The sequence below is a fragment of the Gracilinanus agilis genome, chromosome 1 (genome assembly GCF_016433145.1).
Source record: "Gracilinanus agilis isolate LMUSP501 chromosome 1, AgileGrace, whole genome shotgun sequence".
Lineage (NCBI taxonomy): Eukaryota > Metazoa > Chordata > Mammalia > Didelphimorphia > Didelphidae > Gracilinanus > Gracilinanus agilis.
Window position 1 is genome coordinate 101,480,689 of NC_058130.1, and position 21,064 is coordinate 101,501,752.

Consider the following 21,064-nt stretch of genomic DNA (forward strand, 5'->3'; position numbering starts at 1 on the left):
GATGCAAGCTTTTAATAATAGATTTTTTGTCATGTAAAATTAAGCATGGAGCATCTGCTTTTACAAAGGCAACATCTGCTTCTTTGACATCTGTACCTTCCCTCCTGCTGAATCCAATAGTGGTTTGGAGCATAGAATTTGATAAGAAATTCAATGAAACTGCTTTTTGAAATGCAATCTCCTATTACTCTCAAAGAAGCAGGATGCTTGGATTTGAGCCACTGTGCTCAGAAGACCAAATATTGATGGGTACTCTAGCTTGGAGTACCCAATAGAACCACAGGGCACAGAGTTTTTCAAGGAAAAGGGCTGACAACATTTGCTAAAGGCATTTTTATTTTTCTAGTGATTTTCCTTTTTGCAAGATTGTGACATTTACAAAGTCCTTTAAAGTTTGCAAAGTTTTGTAACATGATTATACTTGAACCTGAAAAACCAACTTTGTGAGGTAAGCATTTTTTTCCCATGGGGGATAAGGGGTATGATTTTAGTTTGTATAATCATCTCTCTATTGATGCAGATGAGGAACTTTCTGTAATTGTCTTAGTTCCTGGGGCAGATTTGCCCCACTTGTCCACATAGCTGATATATTTTAGAGGCAGGATTTGAATCTGATTCTTCTGGCTTAAAGGATGGCACTTTACTGACTGATTACACTATGCTGCCTCTTAATGTACATAGGCAAGGCAAAAAGTACTCATCAGGTACTTACTCTGTTCCAGACAACATACTAAGTGCCAGGGATAATACAAGCAAAAAGAAAGACAATCCTTTTCCCTAAAGGAGCTTACGTTTTAATTAGAAATGAGAGTATTCAAAAGGAAACAGGAAAACTGGGGTAAAGTAGGAGGGAATTGTCATTGAGGGGCATGATATTGAAGTACAGACGGTCAGAGGCCAAGACAAGAGGAGAATTAAGGCTGGCCTAATTGAATCTGGCCATTGGAATAAGTATATCTTCTAGGATAGGGAGGAACCACATGAGCCATGGTAGCAAAATCCAGAAAGTCAGAATCAGAGCCAGAAGGACAAGAAAAGATACTGTTACATCCATTTTTATAAACAAGGGGATTGAGGTTAAGCAACTTGCACAGGGTCACACAGGTGATAAATATTAGGAGCAGGATTTTTAAAAATAATCTTTTTCAATTAATGAGCATTTATTTTCCCTCCCTCTTTGTTCCCCCATATAACTGAGAAAGAAAAAAGAGAAAAACAAAACCTTTGTAAAAATTACACATGGGAAAGAAAAACAAAATCCTTAAATATCCTCCTCCAAAGATCATACAGCTAAAAAGTGGTAATACCAGAATTCCTAGGTCTTTTGACTCCAAATACAGTACCCTTTCCATTGTTCTATGATACTTAATACACACACACACACACACACACACACACACACAATTACATTCTGATAGATCTGTGAAGGCCAAGATTAAATGCTGCTACATCAATGAAGCCTTCTCATAGTACAAAGTGATTTCTCCCTCATCTGACCCAATGGGAGACAGCTAGGTGGTACAAAGCTTTGGACCTGGACTTAGAACGAACTGAGTTCAAAATTACTTCCTTTGAGCTTTAATTTCTTCATCTACAAAGTGAGGGGTGTTTGCATGTTGCATTTCATTATTCTGTGATGAGATTAATTTAAGATTGGTATTGGGAAAGGAGGCAGTTATAGGAACTGGCAGCAGGTAGACAGAATATGGAGAGAATAAAAGAGGGATATAATGTGTTAAGTGGAGGTTATAAGAAACAACCCATATTTGAAGGCTACAATGTTTGTCAGAAATGAAGATTAAGGAAAGACCCAAGGAACCAATCTGGACTTGAGAAGAGGGAATGGTTAAAATTATTCTGGTACTCAGAAGCAATTAGTGAAATTCATAGTGATAAGATTTGAAGGGGCTTGAACACAGGTGGTTTTTTTTTGCATAGAAATTAATATATTTGCACTCATCACTATTTTGAATGTTACCATGGATTTAATGATTAAAAAAGCCCAAGTTGAGTAGACAATTGACTTCTTCCTTTCTCTGCAGGGAACAACCAAGGATTTGGGTGAATGATTGCAGTAAGCATCATTCTTTTCATCCTGCTACTGTGCCAAGTGAATTTCTGTGACTCATTTAACAGCAGGAGCCTCTTCTATTGACCAGAACAAGAAAAAAAAAGAGAATTCTCTTACTCATACTAGAAGTAGCATATGAGAGTAATATGCCCTGGTCTCACTCTACCCCAAATCCAATAATATAATTGGCACCTGGAAACAACTATTAAAAATTATACCCTTTGCCTCAACAAATTAAAGTCATACCATTAAGAGATAATCTACCTCTAAGTACAGTCTGACCTGTCATCTGCACTCTTCAGATTTTTATTCTGGTATGACATAGAAAAAATGGCTAGATCTTATAAAACAAAAAATGAAATAGAGTTTGGAAATTATCTCATGCATACTTTATTATTACAGCCAATCTGGTTTGTCTCTAATACTCTGGTACTCTAATGTAGAAGTGTCAGACATTGGCAGCAACATTACTGATTGTGTCCTGAATGACATTAAAAGGTAATAGGGATAACCCTGGGCAAGTCACTTGACCCCCATTGCCTACCCTTACCACTCTTCCATCTAGGAGCCAATACACAGAAGTTGAGTTAAAAAAAAAGGTAATAGGGAAATTAAAAAAAGTAAAAATGTAATAGAACACAAATAATAATAGTATATAGTTTTCTTTGTATGGTTTAGGAGTCCATTTCTATATGAGATTTACATTATCTGCTGAAATAGATCTAAAGTCTCATTCATACTCTCCAATAATGCTGATCCAACCCATTCATGTCTGTCCACCCTATGAAACTCCTGTACATTTCCTTTGATAAATCTATGTTCTCCCTAAGGAGGTTCACCTTATTCTCTTGACATTGCATGGATACCAGTAGAGAACATGGGCTGTCCATCAGTGGTTTTTTCACTCTTGTTATAAGCTTAATTTTAAAAAGTTTTTATAGTTCTCTGATGCTACTCTTTGTACTACTCTTATCTTGCAATTTCCCACATGTAATATATCTGTTCTTGCCCCTCATATGCCCTTCTACTTTCTTTCGTTCATCCTTAACTTCTCATTTTTGGAGATTGATATTCAGTGACTTAGTAGAACAATTTAGCTTAATCAGAAGGATATTGGCTTTAAAAAATAGGCATTTGGCTGTCAATATAAAAAGGATAAAAGTTTATAACACAAAGCAAAGTGTTTTAAGCATTGCATTTGATCCTTCTAACAGGCATCATGGTAGGTAAGAATATCACATGTCACTGATTATGTGACGACATATACTATTTTTGAAAAAAACCCTTATCTTCTATTTTGGAATCAATACTGTGTATTGGTTCCAAGGCAGAAGAGTGGTAAGGGTAGGCAATGGGGGTCAAGTGACTTCCCCAGGGTCACACAGTAAGGAAATATCCAAGACCAGATTGGAACCCAGGACCTCCCATCTCTAGGGCTTGGCTCTAAATCAATGGAACCACCTAGTGGGCCCTGACAACATATACTATCAACATAGGGGTTAAAGTCATGAGCTGGACCTATGATTTTACTGTCACAGAGAACTCCCTGTCCCGGTTCAGATTGGCACCTTCTTTGTAACTTATAGACTTAGAGGTCTGAATCCAGGCTTAGTACTTATAGCTTAGGGCATGGAAGTATTAAAAGTGAATTTCTAGGGTTACAAGACTAGTACGTATCAGAGTGAGGATTTGGTTCTTCCTGGCACTGAGGCTGGCTTTGTGGTAAAAAGCTGACCACTAGGCTTTTAGCTTAGTGGCTATAAATGGTCTTAACTAAAATCTTTAAAATGAACCCTTATACTATCAGAGAGTGGACCAGAGGCATTGTGGTTCCGTGAAAAGAATTTCAACCAATGTGGGTCCTAGTACCAGCCCTATATACTAAGAAGGTTTTAAGGAAGTTAATTAATCTCTGACTCTTTAATTCCTCACTTGTGAAATAGATTAAATGATATCTATCCTACCTTCCTGATGCTGTGGGGTTCATATCCTATCACCCTTCCAATCCTCAGTATAGAAAATGATATAATCCTTATGAAAGTACTTTAAAACAAGGAGGGCAAATTGGAATCATCTTGAACTGACTCATTAAATTTTCAGGATGAGCATTTCTATCTTGGAGGAAATTGGCAAATTATCATTCAAAACAGATTTATTGTTTTGTTGATTGATTGTTCAGACAAGAAAATGATGGGAAAATGTTAACAACATAGATCAGTCTTAATAATCTGTCATGCCTTTTCAGAGAGCTGGTTGTTAAATATTTTCCAGTATATTCCCTCTTTACATCCTTACAAGGGCAGTTGAAATGTGAGATATTTTTAGTTAACTGAAAGACAACACAGTAGTCTTTCCTTATAATGTTGCTATTTGTGGAGGAAGATAACACCTATGTTATAAACTTTCTGTTCTACAGTGAGAGAAAACTTGTAAACATGCGTATTTAGAAAATGGAAGACCAGATTTAACCCACAGTCAAATATGTGGTTCAGGTCTTTAAAATGGGGTTTTAGAGTGCTACACTGTTAGTTATTTTCTGTATTAACTGATATGACCTCATAGCTTTTCAATATCAAAGCAAGGACCACTTTATCCTTTCTATTTCCCCTTCCTCCACACCTTCAAAATGGCATTGTGGAGGAGGTGGGAATGACATTTCATTTGAATTATGGAGGGAGTTGAATGCCAAGAGGAAGAAATGGATAAAAAGGGAGAACATTCCATACATGAACATTATTCTGTACGAACTATGGAAGCCAGAAATAGAATGCTTTATGTAGAGAACTTTTCTTTGTACATGAGGTATCCCACCTAGACAGGACAAACTCCTTGAGGCATGTGGTTTTTTTTTTTTTTATTACCTTTCACTTTTTGTATCTCCAAACATCATGTCTTATACACAGTAAGCACTTAAGTTTTTGTTGAATTAAACTAAACTACAAGATCTGCCAGACAACAGCAACTATTCCTATTTGGGCTTTTACCTGGTGCCTACTGCTTGAGTCACCTTCCCCTAACCCTTCCCCACCTGCTAGGACATGTAGCTCTTGTCCCTGTGTTCCCCCTTGGTACCAAACACTTGTCTGGACATTCTGTCATTGCTCGATGCCCCATTCCCTACTTCCCTGCCTGTGGCCCACTTTAATTCCCTGCTAGTTCTTAGCATCTCTGGTATGGTCTGTCTTGGCTTGCCATTGATTAAAGCCCTGGTGCTGATTGTTTCTGAGAATATCCTTAAAACTTTAGGAGCCAGAAGTGGTTTTGTGAGAACAACGAGCAATCATGTTGTAAATTTCAGGAAAAGTGACATAGATTCATGTAGCTATTGATTCTCCATCCTTGCTTTTCTATTAAGTTCTTGTGATGCTGAGATCTTCCATTGTGGCCATACCTTTCTTTCTACATACTTGGAGGCAGAGACTTTGCCTCTTGATTTCAATTTGACTTTAAACTTCTTAATCAGGCTCTTCCCAGAATTTAGTTCAAGTTGGGCCATTGTTATTGCTTTAAATACCTATTTTTCTTAAAACATCATGAATCACTTTGATTCCTGAACTCTGGTTTCTACCAATTCATATCACATGTATTCTTAGAGACTAGATATTCGAACAAAACCTCACAAATCTAAATGAAAAATAAAACCATTTTTACTGATTGTCAATAATTATGAACCAGGGATAACATGTAAATGTCTGGGGGGGGGCGGGGAGAAGGGTCTGAAAGTTAGTTACAGCAAACCAAAAAAAAAAAATCAGGAATATCTGCATTGATCTCAAGTTACTTTTTTTTTAGAATACTTAAAAAAGCAGTCTTGATAATGAATTACAAAATTATTTCACTTTACTTATTTGTAATAAATATGAAATTATTTGACTTCTTTCAAATGGTGGACATAGTAATGCTTCAGTACTTGTCAAGTGAAAGGTCAAAATTTTGAAGAAAAAACCCCACAACCCACTGGGTCTGGAGTTTGAAGACCTAGATTGGAAGACTTGATCTGTCTCTCACTAGTATCTTGACCTTCCACATAAAGTAATATGGAGACTATAAAGCACTATATGAATGTAATGTATTATTTATAATGTATTGCCTGTGGTATAATAATAATGATTGGTCATGTTTATAGAGCACTCTTCCAGCTATAAATTACTTTGACATCCTCTGCCAGGTTAGCTACATTTTTAAGGAAAAGATAAAGTTGTCCTCAGTTCCTTTGTCTAGCCCTGGGATTCCTTGGTGGCCTATAAACTGCTCTGTGGTAAAAATACAAAAAGATAGACTATTCTGTTCAGTTCACCACACTGCCACCTGCATCTCAGTACGGGTTATAGCCAAGAGAGGAACATGAGATATGCCTTGGAAACCATTTTTAACTAGAACTGCAGGCAGATTCTGAGGTACTCAGGAGGACAAAAGGAGCCCTGAATCTTTTACAAATGCACCAATCTTTGGGAAGCAGACACTAGCCTATGAATACACCAATTGTGAGTAGGGCAGATAAGGAGGAAGACCAGGGCTGATAAGATTCCTCTAGTGTTAAGGGCTGTCCCTTAAGGAATTTATCAGCTTATCCAGCTGTTTGGATCTAAGCATCCCTCTTCTCCCTCTGGTCTATTCTAACATCCATACATCTTCTTATTTAATTGTCAAAGACACTTTGTGAGGAATATTAAGTATTATTAAACCCATTTTAATATGAGGTGAGAGAGAATCATTGGCGGTTAATGCTGCCTTTCGTTTTATGCAGCCGTGTGCTCATCCGTGTTAGCTGAGAGAAGAGCTCTTGACTTTGTTTTTCTTTTTTTCCTATTTTATAAAGACAGTTCAGAGAACAGAGACCTTGGTCTTATGGACCAAGAGATAGCAGGCAGGGGAGTTGTATAGGATCAAGAATTTATGTAGTAGCACATGGCTTCTTTGTGACAGAGACACTGACTGCTGGCCCATGCCTCCTGAACAATATGATTTTTAAATATTAGTAGTTATCAAGTTGAGTAGCCAAATGCTTGAGATTTCTTGAATCTGTCCTTGTAGCTGAAGAAGGTAGAGTTTCTTGGCAGAATGATACTAATATCTCGCTGTCTAGGCAGAGAAATATTTTTGGGGGGGTAATAGTGAAAGAAAGAATTTGAGAATCTGAATACCAATCCTTGTTCTGAGATGTATGGCCTTGGGAAAGTAATTTCTTTGGCTTCAATTAACTTATCTGTAAAATAGAGGTCCAGGTTATTGAAAAACTGGAAACTATTTAGAGTAGGGCATTCAGGATGGGGAAAGGGGCTTGAGTCCATGTCATACAAGGAACAGTTGAAAGAACTGGGGATCTTTATCCTGGAGATGAGAAGACTCAGAAGAAACTTGGAAGCTATTTTTAAGGGGGTGGGGCAGAACCAGGATTAATAGATGCTTTACAGAGAAAGATTTAGGCTTGAGCTAAGGAAAAAACCCAACAACTTTCTAACAATTAGAACTGTACCAAAATGGATTAGGCTGCATTGAGAAGTAGTGAGTTAACATTGATTGGAAGTTTTTTTTAATCTTAAATTTGAAAAATTTAATTAATTAATTAATTAAAAATATTTTTCGATGGTTCCACAATTCATGTTCTTTCCCTCCTCTCCTCCCACCCCTCTCCCTTAGTCAATGCATAATTCCACTGGCTTTTACATGTGTCATTGATCAAGAACTATTTTCATATTATTGATATTTGCATTAGGGTGGTCCCTTAGAGTCTACATCTCCAATCATAACCCCATTGACCCATGTGATCAAGCAGTTGTTTTTCTTCTGTGTTTCTACTCCCACAGTTCTTTCTCTGGATGTGGATAGCATTCTTTCTCATAAATTCCTCAGAATTGTCTTGGATCCTTGCATTGCTGCTAGTAGAGGAGTCCATTGCATTTGATTGTGCCACAGTGTATCTGTCTCTCTATATAAGATTCTCTTGGTTCTGCTCCTTTCACTCTGCATCAATTCCTGGAGATTGTTCCAATTCACATGGAATTCCTACAGTTTATTATTCCTTTGAGCACAATAGTATTCTATCACCAACAGATACCAGAATTTGTTTAGCCATTCCCCAATCGAAGGGCATCCCCTCATTTTGATTAGAAGGTTTTTTTTTAAACTCTTTTATTTGGAGATCTAGTTTTCCTCTCTCACTTGGATTGGAAATCCAATGGGTCTAGGACCACTTACTGGTCAGTGAAGGAGCTTTGACTTGCTCTCTTTTTCTCAACAGACTTAATTCTCCCTTTTGTAGGTCTCTTGCCCCTGGGATCTCATAATAATGGTGCCAGACTAGCACTGACACTATTTCCTTAGTCCACTGCAACTTAGACATCATGAGCTCTAGTTGACCGGGCAGCTTCAGCCACTTGTAGCATCAGAGAATACAAGTGTAAGCCACCACATCTGGATATCACTAGAGGTATGCAAGAAAAGGTTAGAAGACCACTTGCTGGATGTGCTGTAGTGGGAATGTTTATTCTTCTACAAGTGTCTAGATAATCTTGGAGGTTCCTTCTAATTCCAAGTTTAGTGATTCTGGGACCTGATGACCTTTGAAATTCTTTTAGCTCTAAATCTATGTTTCTGTTATCCTTGGAGGTGACCTTGCAAGAAACCCAAAGTTTAAGAGTTTCAGAATCTGAATTTCTATCCAGAGATGGGTAATGAAAATCAAAGTAATGAAATCACGATAGGAGGAAGCGGAAGACTCAGCCTTTTCTATTACTGAGTTATTTAGACAGCATGGGTACAAATGGAAAAAAAAAGATTATTTAGCCAGTAGCCCCAAGTTTCCTTCTAAAAATTATAAAAGGATTAAAACCATAGGATGATACTTCAATTTGGGATGGGGTGAGGAAGTTGTGAGTCTTAGGCAAAAGTGGAACCCTACTGAGAGACAGAATTATGTTTATTGTTTAGGGTTTTTGTGAATCCTATTGTGTATCTTTTATGTGTATATTTATGGCTTTCTTTGAAGTCCTTTCATTTCTTGGCTTTGCTTTTGACTCTCCAGACATTTCTACTCTGCCTCATTTGCCTTTTCATCCCAGAAGTTCTCTTAGTACTCACAGTCTTCTGAAGCTGGGAGTCCCTATAGCTTTTCACCTTTGAACATCCCTCTGTCTCCATGATCCACATTACTGAATTCTTTCATGAATCTTCACTCTGAGGAAGAATCTGGCCCAACCCTTCTACATTCTGACTATCATTCTGATGCTCTGGAATTAGCCCTTGTGTCGGTATTTTCTCCCCACTCTTGCCACTTCAGGGTTCTCTTTTTTGTAATGTCTCTCTTCATAAGATAGAGAGCTCCTCAAGGCAGGGACTCTCTTCTTAAAAAAGTACGTTTTTGTATCTTAGTACAGTGCCTAGCACACAGCACATGCTTCGTGGCTTGACTTTATTTCTTTTGTAGTTTCTGTTGGGTAAAATAAAGGCTATTCTATGTCCAATATCTGTAGCTATTACATTGAATGCTATGTGTGACCTGGAGATTCTTTTATCCCTATCTGTGTAAACCTAGATAAGACATCTTTTCCCCAGAGTATTTATAATATTAGAGTGGGGCATAAATAGCCAAAGAGAGAATTATCTGCTGGTGTGGTCCCTAAGAATAGACCGTGTCTATGAGAATGCAGAGCATAGGGGAAGAGCCACATATGTCTGAGTTCAAATAATGATAAAAATGAAAGGAAGGTAAAGTAAATGATGATAATATTAACATTTATTTCATGTTCTCTATGTGCCAAAAAACAGGCAGAGGCTAAGTGATTGGTCCAGGATCACACAGCTGGTAAGTATCTGAAGCTATATTTGAACTCAGGCTTTCTTTACTCTAGCTCTAGGAAATGCTGATTTAGAAAAAAAGGTTGTGTCTCAAATGGCTGACATTTATATAGCAATTACTATGTGCCAGGCCCTGTGCTAAGCACTTTACAAATATTATCTCATTGGATCCCCACAACAACTCTGGGAGGTGGGTACTAGTTTTAAATCTATTTTACAGATGAAGAAACTGAAGCAAGCGGGATAAATGTCTTGGTCAAGGTTAGACAGCTAGTAAATGTTTAAAGCTGGATTTGAACTCAGGGTGTCTTTGAAGTGGGAGAGCTTTGATGTAAAACCCTGGATCTGGACATGTACCCTTGTCAAGAACAACAACTCCTTTTATTAGCTTAAAAATAAAAGAGAGATCTATTAATTTGAAAGCAATGTTGAATGGCTGGGAGACAGGTGCAAGAATAGACACTGCCACCTAGAGGAGAGATGATTCTGGACTTCTTATACTCTAGATAGCAGGGACCAGAGATGAGGAGATGGAATGATGTTACTATGTAAGCAGTAGTGGGGAGATGTTTGCTACCTAACCAGAGATAGAGTGATGTTTTGTGTCCCAAAGACACAAGAAGTGACTGGAATAGTTCAGGGGACAATTAGATGTCTTTGCTACAACCTGATGCTTATCAGAACAGAACCGTGAGATATATATTTGTGTTCATCTAAAATTTAGAGGAGCATCCTTGGAGAATATTTTGAGGAATATTTCATAGGTCTCTGATGCTCAGGGTCACCTTTTTCTCAGTACTAGAAGAATACAAGGAAGAAAATGAATTTTCCTGTGTCCCTTTTGGCTTGGAACACTTCTGGAGTTTGGGGTGTCCAGAGGAAACCTTAGGTCCCATGTTATCCTGACTTCAGGACTAATTTTCTAGCCAGAGCAGCAGAATGACTTAAGAATGGTAACATGTAAAAGTATGAATAGCTATATTTGGGATATGATGAGGAAAAGAAGAGATGGAAGGAGGTGGAAGTTAGGAAAAGTGTGCTGCCATGCAAAGAACATAACTGCAGGTCTATTAAGTGAGAAGGGTAAAAAAATGATTCTGAAATGGAGGCAATATTGAGCCCATCATTCTTTAGCATGAAAAATGAAGAAAATAAATGTGGACAATTAGAAAATAATGAAGACCTTGCCAAGCCATTAATAACAAAATAGGTAATATGATTTGTGAACAAATCAGCAGACCTTGAAGCTAGCATACTACACAGATAGCCTTAAAGTTCAGCCTTGCAAAGGGGTTTGCAAAATCCTAAGCCTGTACAGCACCCATTGAGCTGTAGAATGTACATCGGTCTCCTCTGACATCTGTCAAGGGAGCACCCTAATTTAGGAACTCATTTTTTCCTGTGGATCCATCCATAGGAAGCAGAAACCTCTCCTTATAGCACATAAAGGTAGTATAGAAAGTGATGTTGATTCAGTGACTCATTGTTTCCAGACCGGCTTTTGGATCAGTGTTGGGGGAGGCATCATGTAGGCTGCAGCTTTGTGTTACTTGCTATGTATTACATAAGGACTACCTGTAAACCCTCACATACTGGCAATTGGAGAGATGCTGAGGTGCAATGGCTCATCCCCTTTTGCTGACCTGGACCTTTTGGAATTGTCTTTATTATGTCTCATTATGAAAGTTATTGTTAAAAAGCTGGATGAGTTTTGAAACCGTTGCTGACCCCCAGGGAATAGCTGGTCAATGTGTTGCTCCCTAGATGGATAATAAATGCCTTTTAATTCTCTTTATCCCGAGTTTTGCCTTGTTTATAAAGGCAAAAAGCCCAAACAAAGGATTTTCCTTTTTAACAGTAGGGTGTATCTATGGAAGGCAAATACATAATAAATGAAAAAGGAGAACTGAATGAGGAATAAGGAAATATGTGGACTAATCCTAATTATGATAGAATATGATAAATATTAAGAACCCATTTTGTGCCAGGCACTGTGCTAAGTGCTCGGGATACCTATGTGAAAAACAAAGTTCTTTTTGAGGGCAAGTACCATCAAGAGCAATCTAATGGAGGAGGACAATAGACAAAAAGAAGCTGAAAATAATGGGGTGTCAAAGGATACTCATTGTGAAGGGATGATGATGATGATGATGATGATGATGATGATGATGATGATGATGATGATGGAGTCAAAACAAAGCAGCTGGTGGCAAATGAAGAGATGGCTGGCAGTTGATCCCTCTATTTAGTAAGGTTATTTTTTGCTCTGCTCTCCAATTCTCCAAACAGTAGGGCCAAAGCAAATGAGAGTAAAGATGAGATATGAGTAGCAAAGCTGAAACAATGTCTGTGATGATGAGTTTTTTGGTGATTAATTTTTCTGGTGATGAATTTATCCTGAGAAAGGCATGATGAAGATGATGATAGAGTTGAAGCCAAGCAGAGCACCTTGAAGTTGTTTAATTGTATCTTTCCATTGCTGTCTGTGTAAATAATAAGTATCATTTACATTACTGGTGTGATTTTGTCCAGGTCACTTTCATTCCCTCAGACTCATTTTCCTCATCTGCAAATTGAGGGCATTGGACTAGATGAATTCTAAGATTCCTTTCTTCTAGAAATACTATGTTCTTACAAATAAACCATCTCTAAGGTGCTTTTCCATTCTTACTTACTCTCATATTCCACAATCGCCTAGCTATTAAGGTTGCGCAGTGAGATAATTATATTTTTACCTTTTATATTATTAACTATCAACAAATCTAAAAATTTCTACTGAACTTCTTTTAGATACATTTTACTTTTTTTTTAAACCCTTAACTTCTGTGCATTGGCTCCTAGGTGGAAGAGTGGTAAGGGTGGGCAATGGGGGTCAAGTGACTTGCCCAGGGTCACACAGCTGGGAAGTGTCTGAGGCCAGATTTGAAACTAGGACCTCCCGTCTCTAGACCTGGCCCTCAATCCACTGAGCTACCCAGCTGCCCCTGATGCATTTTACTTTTAAAGACATCAAATTTAACAATGTTGAAAGGAAATTGCTTTGTGTCACTTTTTGTACATTTGTAAATTTTTTCTATTGATCTTATTTGCATCTACCTCTACTCATTAATCTACCACTTCCTTCCCCAGATAGAAGCTTTTTCATATATATATATATATATATATATATATATATATATACATATATACATATATATGTATATATGTGTGTGTGTGTAGTCAAGCAAAACAGATCAAGAAATAGACCATGTGTAAGAATGCACATCTCTTTCTGCACATTAGATTCATCACCTATCTGCCAAGACGTTAGAGGCATGTACCATCAGTTTTTGCACAGATCTTGATTATTTACTATTTCAATCAGAGTTCTGAGGTCTTTTGAATTTGTTTTTCTTCACAATTTAGTAGATATTGCACAAACTGTCCTATTGTTCCCTTTTCACTCTTACTAGTTCATACAATCCTTCCCATGTTTGGAGTATACAGATTTTTGCAAAAACATTTGTTACAATGTCTTATATTTGTCTACAGATAGTGTCTATAGACAGTCTACAGCTAGACTAAGGCTGTAAATCACTCTAAAAGAAATGATGAATTTTATTGGTCTAGAAAAACATGGGAAGGCTTATATGAACTAATTAGAAAGAAAGGAGAAAAGTAGAATAATTTATGTAAGAAATAAATGTCCTATTAATCTCATATGCTATAATTTGTTCAGCTTGCCAGCAATTGATCGGCATCTATTTTGTTTCCAACTCTGTCAAAACAAGAAGTATTAGTATAGTCTTGTGCTTGATTTCTTTTGGCATTTGTAGGGAGTAAGTAGTATTGTTGTGTCTAAGTTAATTATGAATACTTCTATACATTCATGATATTACTGAGTGGATTATTCTCTCTACTTGTTGACCACAAATCACCTATAACTTCTCATCTAATAAAGAAAATATACCTAGTATACAAGAGGCCTTCTTCTGGTTCATTTAATATTTCATGGATATTAGAGCAATACCAGGGAATGTTTACCTCTTATTCCTCATTCTTCCTACATAAGTATGCTTTTCTGGTTTTACTTTGGATAATAGACTCATAAGTCTAGAAACAGAAAGGACTTTAAAAACCATCCACTTTAACCCTCTAATTTTCAAATGGAAGATATTGCAAAACAGGAAGAATAGGTGTCCTCCCCAAGGTCTCACAAGTAATAAACAGGAGAGGTATGATCTGAATCCATATCCTCTGGCCTTTCCATTTCACCCATATATATCTCTCATGACTTTCTCTGCTATGTAGCAGCCAAATCATCTCCGAAAAAGATAAATGTTTACTGAATACTCCTCTTTTGAATATTTGAATATGAGGAAAGAATCTAGATGATGAAGTAGATAGAACACTGGGCTTAGAGTCAGGAAGACCTGAGTTCAAATCTGGATTTAGACAATGGGCAAGTAATTTAACCGCTATCTGCCTCAGTTTGGGAATAATAATGGTACCCGCTTCCCAGGGTGTTGAGAAGATAAAATTTGTAAAGCCTATTATGCACAGTAGGCTGTTATAAATGCTTTTCCCCTTCTACCCTACACAAATTCCCATTTACACTGAAGTCATCTTCTGGTACTTCACTGTCATGTAAAGGTGACCTTCTATTCTCTATGACTATGCCAATGGAGTTTAAGTTCTGGCAGATCCTACTAAACTGGAAAGGTTTAGAGTACACAAATAGTAAGTCTGTGGGTCTGTTGTCTGAGTACTGTTAAGGGAGAAACCAGGGAAAGGTGCCTTAAACAGTAAATATGGGTCCAGGTGGATGTGTGGGAGACAGGAATGACAGGAAGGGGCCCAACAAGTAGGGAGACTGGGTTATAATGACTGTTTGGATGTCTGTAACAGAAATGGCTGTTGGCCTCCAACTGCTACCCAGCATCAACAAGACACAGCCTATGGAAGGTGATAAGTAAAGGCAAGAGTTTAACAACACATTTTAATCAGGGACAAACTAAAGTAAAGGATGGGAATAGGGTTTTTCTACACTAACAGACTAAGGGCAAACCACAGGGTCAAGGGAAAGGGACTTAACTACACTCTTCTAAGATCTAAGCAAGATAGGGCCCAAAGAAAGCAGTCCTGGAGTCACAAAGGGGAAAGTTCCTCCCAACCCGGTTCTAGCCAGGTTTGGTCAGCTTAGCTAAGGACTTGAGGATGGCTTTACTTGGGATCTCATGGCTAATCCAGGGATGGTTTCAGAATGCCAGGAGTCAACTCCATCAGAACAGATGATCCAAGGTATCCAGGTAGGGAGGGAAAGTTTGCAATGCTGTCCATCAGATCACAAACCACTCCCTACTCAGTGCTGCTCTGCAGGTTTGAAGTCCTCTGCTGTGAGCCTTCACCACTTTCCAGGATCCCAGGGAATCTGGATACAACCCCCCCCCCACCCCAGCTCTGAGATCTCCCAGGGTCACCAACAGTTTTTGTTCCAACCCCCAGGGAATCTCTCTTAGGTACAAGCCACTTCCTCCTTCCCCTGCATACCATTCAGAATGTCCATGGCCTCCAGCTAAGTCTTTTCCTAGCCTGCATATACACCTACTTTTAAACTTATGCCTATTACAGTACTAAACTTAGTTGAGAGTTCAGAGAGGCTCATCTCTGGATTGGTCACAGACAGATGAATTTCTTGTTCATAGCCACCAATGAAAAACTTTAACTTAGTCAGAGAGGTATTGTAATATGTACTGGTAGGAAAAAAACTCAGTTGATGCAAGTTTAGCTCCTTGAAGTGTTGAAGATAAATTTTATGACTTGACAAGACAAAAAATCCATCATTGAGAGGACAATCTCCTGTTGATTAATTTCTCTGTACAAAACTGGGTTATAGACATAATGTTGCACAAATTCCCATGAAATATCCAAAGAAGCAGAAGACCTTCAGAGCATTGGGTAGATGATCTATGAAGGATTATGGTGGGGAAAGGACAAGAATTATAGATGAGAAGGCATGGGTAATTTGTTATTTGCTAAACTAGCCCTGCCATGTGTAAAGTTGAAAATACCTTGTACCCCCTTTAAAACTACATTACCCAGACTCCCTTTCACCATACCCATAATTCCTTAAAGTTTTTCCTATTGGTTGTGTGTTTCATGGGCTATTTTTGATATGGTCATGGGGGGCGTGGTGACGGGAGCTTTTTGAGAGGAGGCGCCATGGTGAAGGGTGAGTTAGGATTCTTCCCCAGGGCTTTAAATAGAAATCCTTATAAATATCATACTTTGGAGGCATTGAATATTAATTTCAATCGTTACAGTGGAATGTAAAGGTGTTCTCCTCTGGGTGATTATGTTATTTCTGTAAATTTGGATTTGAATTTGACCCTAATTTAGAACAGAAGACTACCTCCCAGAATCCAGAAGATGCCATGAAGATGCATGCAGAGACCACACACTGCTCCAAAAGATCCAGAGTGAATTTCAAGACATGGCGAATTTGAACTTTGGGGGGTTGAATGTATTTATTTTGAATGGACACTTTATGCCAGAAAAAGGGGATTGCCCCCTAGATGGCTTTTTGTCAATGCATAGAACATTGGTTTTGTTCTTTCTCCCTTTTATCTCCCTTTTATCTCTGAATTATTGTAAACTTTGATTTTGTTTTCATGATCCATTGGGGAGACTTGTCTCCCAAAGGATCACAGGGGGGAATGTAAAGTTGAAAATACCTTGTACCCCCTTTAAAACTACATTACCCAGACTCCCTTTCACCATACCCATAATTCCTTAAAGCTTTTCTTATTGGTTGTGGTTTTCGTGGGCTGTTTTCGATATGGTCATGGGGGGCGTGGTGACGGGAGCTTTTTGAGAGGAGGCGTGGTGGTGAAGGGTGAGTTAGGATTCTTCCCCAGGGCTTTAAATAAAAATCCTTATAAATATCATACTTTGGAGGCATTGAATATTAATTTCAATTGTTACACATCCCATGCAAATTAATGTTAAAAAAAGATTTGGATAAAGAATGTGGGATCACAGAATATTGTAGTTAAGAGGACCCTCAGTGACCGCTTAATCTAATCTTTTTACTTTACAAACAAGGAAAATGATATCCAAGATGATGCCAGGAATGTTTAGCCTTACAGAAACAACCTTAGAAAGGAAGTATGGTGGAATGATAAGTACTAGATTTGGAACCAGAGGAGATAAGTTCAAGTCTTAGCTTTGCTATTTACCTCTGTTACCTTGTATAAATCACTTAAAATCTATTGGATTTTGTTACCCTCATTTGTAAAATAGGGAGCTTGGATTTGTTGACATCAGATGTACCATCTAGCTGTAAAATCATAATACACAGCATCACAGAATTTGAGAATTGGAAAGGACCTCAGGGACCATATAGTTCAACTAATAATCCAAATGAATCCTCGCTATAACATATATGGCAATAGTCATCCAGCCTTTGCTTGAGGACCTCTGATAACTACAAGGTGGGCCACTATCATTTTAAAATATTTAATAATTTTTTTCAATTACACATAGAAACAGTTTTTGACAATTGTTATCTGACATTTTGCAATTCAGATTTTTTCTTTCCCTCTCCCTTGGTAGTAAACAGTAAGTAGGTTATACCAGTACTATTTACGATAAACATTTCCATATTCCTCATGAATGAAGACACCACAAGACAATAAGAACTTATGAAGGAAACAAAGTGAAAAATACCCTGCTTTGATCTGCTATCAGATGCCAACAGTTCCTTCTTTGGCTATGGATAATATTTTTCATCATGAATCCCTTGGGGTTATCTTAGAATATTGGTTTGCTAATAATAGTTTAGTTCTTCACAGTTGATCATTGTACAATATTTTTGTTATGTGTACAGTGTTCTGGTTCTTCTCACTTCACTTTGTATCAGTTCATATAAGTTTTTTCAAGTTTTTCTAAATTTATCTTCATCATTTCTTATGACACGACTGGGTCACCACCTCTTGAGGTAGATCATTCTAGTTTTGGATGGCACTAAATATTAAAAAGTTTTATTTTTTTTTACATCAAACCCAAACTTCTACCCATTACTCTCTTAATCTTGCTTCCTGGGGTCAAACAGAACAAATCTAATCCCTCTTCCATAAGAAGTCCTTCAAATACTTGAAGATATCTATTGTATTTGTCCTTAGCCTTCTCTTTTCCATATCAGATGTTTGTAGTTTCTTCAATTGATCTTCATATGTCATAGACTCAAGGCTCTTCAGTCATTCAAATTATCCTCCTCTGGATGCTCTCCAGCTTATCAATATTCTTATACTGTGACATTCAGAATTCAACCCAATACTCCACATGTAGTTTAACTAGGATAGGGTATGTGTCTCTTTTAATGAAGCTTAAGTTTAAGGCTTTTTGTGTTGCCTGATCACACTGCTGTTTCATACTTAGTTTGTACTCAAACTTGAGAAGTTCCAAACCTAAAGTGTAAGACTTTATATTTATCCCTATTGAACTTTGTCCTAAAAGATTCAGTTTGGTCCACAGATAAATTTCATGGGGTTAGTGAGTTCATTTAAAATATATATTTTAAAAATTATTTAAACACAATCTGTTTCTTATGTAATCCTCCATATTTTCTGCATTTAAAAATATCCTGTGTGTGTTGGTCCATTGTTTCATCAGACTACCAAAGAGATTCATGCCATAAAGAAGACTAAAAACTCCTCCTCTACCTTTTTCAATATCCTTTTGGATGTTGGATCTGTCATTCAGTGTGGTAGCTATCCCTCCCAACTTCGGGTCATTAGAAGTTTTAATGTCTATGCTGTCAATCTATGCCTTTATCAAAGTATTAATAAAAGAGGCAGCTGGGTATCTCAGTGGATTGAGAGCCAGGCCTAGAGATGGGAAGTCCTAGGTTCAAATCTGACCTCAGACACTTCCCAGCTGTGTGACCCTGGGCAAGTCACTTGACCCCCATTGCCTACCCTTACCACTCTTCTGCCTTGGAGCCAATACACAGTATTGACTCCAAGATGGAAGGTAAGGGTTTTAAAAAAGTATTAATAAAATATTTTAAAAATAAAACATAGAACTTTATCAAAATATTGATGAAATATTTAAAAAATAAAACATAGATCCCAAGACAGTCTCTTGGAAACCTCCTGCCAAGATGACATTATTCTGAATACGTACAAGTGTATTATCTTCTAGCCCATCTTTCTCCATTTTCTCCATAGAGTTAGTATGACATAGTTTTTCTAATGTGCTGCAACTTAGCATATTAGAAGTTACTAGGAAAGCTGTGCTGTAGAATTCCTCTCATCTACCAGTTTAGTAACATGAACAAAGGAATTAAATTTTGTCTTTTATAAACTATTTTTTATTTTCTTTTTCTCTTTTTCATAAACTATTTTTTGATGAAATCATTCTGGGGTCTTTATTATCAAAGCTTCCCTTTTAGATATTCACTAAGTACCTCTTTATTGGTTCATTCTAGAATTTCTCTAGGCATCACATTTCAGTTCACGGTCATTTAGTTTGTAGACTCTATTTTCCTTCTTTTTTTTTCTTTGGAAAAATCAGAATTTATTTCTGCATTTCCAATCTTGAGATATGTCTCCCATTTTCAAATGTTGATAACAGTGGCTCAACAATCATATTTACTAGTTCTTTTATCTCTTGAGTATATAGTTTTCTTTTGAGGATAAAAAAGTCAAAAGTAAGTAGAAAAGAGAAATGGAGTGTGTTCAATTTGTTTTGCTTCTTGTTTTTGATTAGTTTTGCTTCTATTTCCTTGGGATTTTGGAATATAGAATAGTGCTTATGTTCATAAATACTGTAAGCATACATACTGGTTATAAGAGTCCTTGTGTTCATGGATACTGTTTTATTTTTTTAATTGAGCTCCAGAGAATTATAGGAAATAGACCAAAGTGATCTGCTTTAAGACTTATTTCCTTTTAACTAAAAAATATACCATGGAATATACCAGAAGGGAGAGATTTATATAAGTACTAAATAGAGATGACTAAATGGTTGCCAGGAAGCTTTGTGCCAGTCTGAGAGCCTAAAGATGGTCTTTTAAGTGAAGCTTCTATATGTGTGATAATGAGAACATATATATAAAGATTTGAGAAAAGCCTTTAATGTAAGGTTTCACTAACTCTTAGTCATACTCTGAATTTTAATTAGCATAGGCAGAACCATTTTACCATGTAATGAAAAGATGTTAAAGGACTATAAACTGAGGACAACATTAGTGACAACAATAGCAACATCATTCCAGGGTGCTTTTTTGTGAACTGCCCAGTGCCCTACACACATTTGGCAATTAATCCTCAGGATATTGCAGTGAGATGAAGTGACTACATAAATTCATAGAATATGATTGCTTTCAGGGACATTATGGGTCATCTGCCCAAGCCCATTACTGCACAGAGGAACAGAAGAAGCTGCTTCATTCACACACTATAATCAGAAAAATTGAGGTGCAAGGAAGTTAATTTTCTTACTGAAGCAAAGACAGAAGTAAAAAAGCAAACTCCATCCCTATCCTTTCCTTTTCATACCTTATCCTGCCCTTCTCTGCCCTGTTTATGTGGTACTACCCACCTCTAAAGACTTTTACAAGTGAATTTTTCTTAGGTAGAGAACTCTCATTTGATAGAGAATGTGAACTTGAGCTTTGTGTCTTTCAGGTTATTTTCATTCTGTGCATGAACCCACAGGCTATTGCAGTGGACACATTATTAAAAGTTCAATAAATGGAAAATGTCAAAGGAGTTAGAGGTGAAAGGGAAAAATGAATATTTTGTCGTTTTCTCTTGGGTAACCAAAATACCAAGCTGATTTACTGTACCACAAAAGATATGGCAACAAGGCTGGGGAGGGGTGGCAAAGAACCTGCTGTTTCATTACACTGGAGATATTTCTCCATGTGGGATACTCATGATACATAAATCTGTAAGTCAATGTTGTTGACTTGCTAACCTGAGTTCAGGTCCTCTGTTCTACCTGGATCACAACCTTTGGGGCTCTAGCCCAGAACATATAGAAGCATAGTTTTGGAGCTGGAAGGAAACTCAAAGTTCATTTATTATGACTCATTTATCTGAAAGATAAAGAAACTGAGTTCCAGACAGCCACTTACCTATGGTTACATGGGTATAAAGAGAGAGAAACAATTCAAAATAAGGTAATCTCTTGCATTCTCATCACAAAATG